This window comes from Bos javanicus, chromosome 26 (genome assembly GCF_032452875.1).
Source record: "Bos javanicus breed banteng chromosome 26, ARS-OSU_banteng_1.0, whole genome shotgun sequence".
NCBI lineage: Eukaryota > Metazoa > Chordata > Mammalia > Artiodactyla > Bovidae > Bos > Bos javanicus.
The window spans coordinates 6702061-6706873 of NC_083893.1; the positions used below are offsets into that span (position 1 = coordinate 6702061).

The window sequence follows — 4813 nt, forward strand, 5'->3', positions numbered from 1 at the left end:
CCCACCTTCCACCCCGTATCACCCCTCTATGTTGTCATGCAGAGCACTAGATTGAGCTCCTTGCATTATACAGAAAATCCCCACTGGCTATTTGTTTTACATATGGTAATATACATGGTATCACCTCACACTAGTCAGAATGGCAATCATTAAAAGAAATCTACAAACAATACATGCTGGAGACAATGTAGAGAAAAGGGAAGCTCTTGCACCGTTGGTAGCAATGTAAATTGGTACAGCCACTGTAGAGAAGAGTTTGGAGATTTCTTAAAAATGCTATGTGTTTTTGATTTTCATTAAATGCTTGTGGAGGGTGAGGTAGGCACTGCCTAAAAATTTGCAGCCTCTGAGTGTGCAGGTAAGCATCAGAGCAGAAATGGCTTTAACAGATTTTGAAGAAAATGAACCATTGTTAATGGGGGAAAAAATCAATTATACATACAAAACTATACTCTTTCTTTTCAGGGCTTTATATAGAACCATCTTTATTACCATGTTAGTATTGGTGTTTCAAAATTTTTGTTTTCTATTTTTAACAATAGATAACATGTGATACACACTGACTATGTTATAAGCATCATGCCAGGCACTTCAGATACATCATATTAATCCTTCAGTTCAGTTCAGTTCAGTTCAGTCACTCAGTCATGTCCGACTCTTTGAGACCCCATGAATCGCAGCATGCCAGGCCTCCCTGTCCATCACCAACTCCCGGAGTTCACTCAAACTCATGTCCATCAAGTCGGTGATGCCATCCAGACATCTCATCCTCTGTCGTCCCCTTCTCCTTCTGCCCCCCATCCCTCCCAGCATCAGAGTCTTTTCCAATGAGTCAACTCTTCACATGAGGTGGCCAAAGTACTGGAGTTTCAGCTTTAACATCAGTCCTTCCAATGAACACCCAGGATTGATCTCCTTTAGAATGGACTGGTTGGATCTCCTTGCAGTCCAAGGGACTCTCAAGAGTATTCTCCAACACCACAGTTCAAAAGCATCAATTCTTCAGCGCTCAGCTTTCTTCACAGTCCAACTCTCACATCCATACATGACCACTGGAAAAACCATAGCCTTGACTAGACAGACCTTTGTTGGCAAAGTAATGTCTCTGCTTTTGAATATGCTATCTAGATTGGTCATAACTTTCCTTCCAAGGAATAAGCTTATTCAGTTCAGTTCAGTTGCTCAGTCATGTGCAACTCTTCATGACCCCATGAATCGCAGCACGCCAGGCTTCCCTGTCCATCACCAACTCCCGGAGTTCACCCAGACCCACGTCCATCGAGTCAGTGATGCCATCCAGCCATCTCATCCTCTGTTTTGTGTCTGAGGAACTGAGGCTCAGACGAATACAATCACTTGCCCTGGATCAACAGACAGTGGCAGAATTAGGAACCACAGAGCCTGAATCTATAGCTAATAATATTCTGAATTACTGTATTCCTGCACTGCCTTCTTTAACTTTAGGCCTCTGTTAGCACAAAGTATCCACCCTATATTTATTCAAAACAGAGAAAAGTTTGTTAGCCTTTTTCTCTGTCCTTTATATTTGCCAATTCTCCCAAAATAGAGTAATCTAACTTTGATAGTTCAGCTCATGTCTATCTTGTATTTTGAATATCCCTACCTTCATCCCCTGCCATGCCCCCCTAAATTTTCAACCATCTCACCACAGTAATGTCTCTAATGGCAGAACAGCACCCATCATTATATAATTATTTAAATAAATCGTGGTTCATTCTTTAGGTACATATGTAGCCCTAAAGAGTGTGTTATAGAAGAATATCTACTGAAATGTAAACTATTTCACACTATGCTTAAAAGTAATAAAATATTCTCTATTACTACTTTTGGCAAAGAAACACACAAATGTGAACTTTGGCTACTTTTATCTGGTAGAATTACACATGTGTTTATTTTTTCTTGGCATTTTCCACAGAATTTATATTGCTTCTGTGACAGGAAAAAGTTATTTATTTTTTAAAATCATGGAAAATCTTCAATATTAAATTCAGTTCCACTGCTTTCACTAAATCTTTGGCAGGCAGCTATGATGCCTCTCATCCAAACTCCTATAGCATCTGGTACCTCTGCTATGAATGCTGCACATATACTAACTTGCTTAATGATTACTTTGTATATATGTTTAACTCTACAAAATAGTAACTAGGATTTAGAAGAATGAGGAAGAGTGCCTTGTACATTCTGTTCCCTAGCCCCAAAACCAGAGTACTGAAAATTCAGCTAGAAATTATGGTTCAAGGCTTCCTATTTCCTGGTTAACCTCACATGTTTACTAATCCTTGCTGGTCTGTGCTAAGTCGCTTCAGTCATGTCCAACTCATTTGGACCCCATGGACTGTAGCCTACCAGGCTCCTCTGTCCATGCAATTCTCTAGACAAGAATTCTGGAGTGGGTTGCCATGCCCTCTTCCAGGGATCTTCCTGACCCAGAGGTTGAACCTGTGTCTCTCGTGTCTCCTGCATTGGCAGATGTGTTCTTTACCACTAGTGCCACCTGGGAAGCCCCTTACTAACCCTTACCTATCACATAATTCATTCACCTAATTACTATATATATATATATATATATATATATCGGAGAAGGCAATGGCACCCCACTCCAGTACTCTTGCCTGGAAAGTCCCATGGATGGAGGAGCCTGGTGAGCTGCAGTCCATGGGGTGACTAAGAGTCAGACATGACTGAGCGACTTCACTTTCACTTTTCACTTTCATGCATTGGAGAAGGAAATGGCAACCCACTCCAGTGTTCTTGCCTGGAGAATCCCAGGGATGAGGGAGCCTGGTGGGCTGCCATCTATGGGGTCACACAGAGTCGGACACGACTGAAGTGACTTAGTAGTAGTAGTATATATATATATATATATATATATATATATATATATATATATATAACATAGGTCATATAGATCTAAAGAAAAGAAATGCTTCAGTTCAGTTGCTCAGTCGTGTCCAACTCTTTGTGACCCCATGGATTGCAGCACGCCAGGCTTCCCTGACCATCACTAACTCCCAAAGCTTGCTCAAACTCATGTCCATTGACTTGGTGATGCCATCCATCTCATCCTCTCTCATCCACTTCTCATCCTTGTCATCTGTCTTCAATCTTTCCTAGCACCAGGGTCTTTTCCAAGAGTCAGTTCTTCACATCAGGTGGTCAATGTATTGGAGTTTCAGCTTTAGCATCAGTCCTTCCAATGACTATTCAAGACTGATTTCCTTTAGGATTGACTGATTTGATCTCCTTGTAGTCCAAGGGATTCTCAAGAGTCTTCTCCAACACCACAGTTCAAAAGCATCAATTTTTTGGCACACAGCTTTCCTTACAGTCCAACTCTCACATCCATACATGACTACTGGAAAAACCATAGCTTTGACTAGATGGATACTTAGAGCACTTATTGTATATCAGGGCCCTTCAAAGACCTGGAGCTTTCGGCGCTACCTAGAGAGGGGTCCATACGGCGTTGTCCTGAATTCCTGTCGTAACTTAAAGGGAAGCTTTCACAATGTCCGGAGCCCTTGATGTCCTGCAAATGAAGGAGGAGGATGTCCTCAAATTCCTTGCAGCAGGAACCCACTTAGGTGGCACCAACCTTGACTTCCAAATGGAACAGTACATCTACAAAAGGAAAAGTGATGGCATCTACATCATAAATCTGAAGAGGACGTGGGAGAAGCTTCTGTTGGCCGCTCGGGCCATTGTCGCCATTGAAAACCCGGCTGATGTCAGTGTCATATCCTCCAGGAATACTGGCCAGTGAGCTGTGCTGAAGTTTGCTGCTGCCACTGGAGCCACTCCTATCGCTGGCCGCTTCACTCCGGGAACCTTCACCAACCAGATCCAGGCCGCGTTCAGGGAGCCAAGGCTTCTGGTGGTCACCGATCCCAGGGCTGACCACCAGCCCCTCACGGAAGCCTCTTACGTGAACCTGCCAACCATTGCCCTGTGAACACGGACTCTCCTCTGCGCTACGTGGACATTGCCATCCCGTGCAACAACAAGGGAGCGCACTCAGTGGGTCTGATGTGGTGGATGCTCGCCCGGGAAGTCCTGCGCATGCGTGGCACCATTTCCCGAGAGCACCCGTGGGAGGTCATGCCGGACCTCTACTTCTACAGAGATCCTGAGGAGATTGAAAAGGAAGAGCAGGCAGCAGCTGAGAAGGCTGTGACCAAGGAGGAGTTTCAGGGTGAATGGACTGCTCCAGCTCCAGAGTTCATGGCTGCTCAGCCTGAGGTGGCAGACTGGTCTGAAGGCGTGCAGGTGCCTTCCGTGCCCATTCAGCAGTTCCCCACTGAAGACTGGAGTGCTCAGCCTTCCACTGAAGACTGGTCTGCAGCCCCCACCGCCCAGGCCACGGAATGGGTAGGAACCACCACCGAGTGGTCGTAAGCTCTTCTTCCAGACACTTGCAGAACTTCCACAAACTTCCACCAAAATGGAAATTTGGTTGATGGAAAATAAACTGTTTCTAAAAAAAAACAAAAACAAAAACAAAGACCTGGAGACTCTTTCTCCAACAATTCTACTTTAACCTGGGGACTATCTTGGGCTTTACCTAAGATTCAGTTTACAAAAGGTATTTGTCACCTATAACCTGAAAAATGTTTCTTAAAATACCAGCCTACAGAAGGAATTCCACTGATTAAAATAGCACAGGGAAAAGCCCAATTACAAGTAGAAGTAAGAGTTTATAAGGGACAGAAAGAGGCAGTACAGCTGGAAGAGAAAGAACAAGAGGAAAATGGAATAAGCAAATGCTGGGAAGTAGACAGCCTTGCAAACCAAG

The 4813-nt window shown here is 43.9% G+C and overlaps 1 pseudogene; it reads left to right on the forward strand.

Moving 5' to 3' along the window:
* The first annotated feature begins 3447 nt into the window (after positions 1–3447).
* Positions 3448–4522, forward strand: LOC133239110 (small ribosomal subunit protein uS2-like; annotated as a pseudogene).
* Positions 4523–4813: the final 291 nt, after the last annotated feature.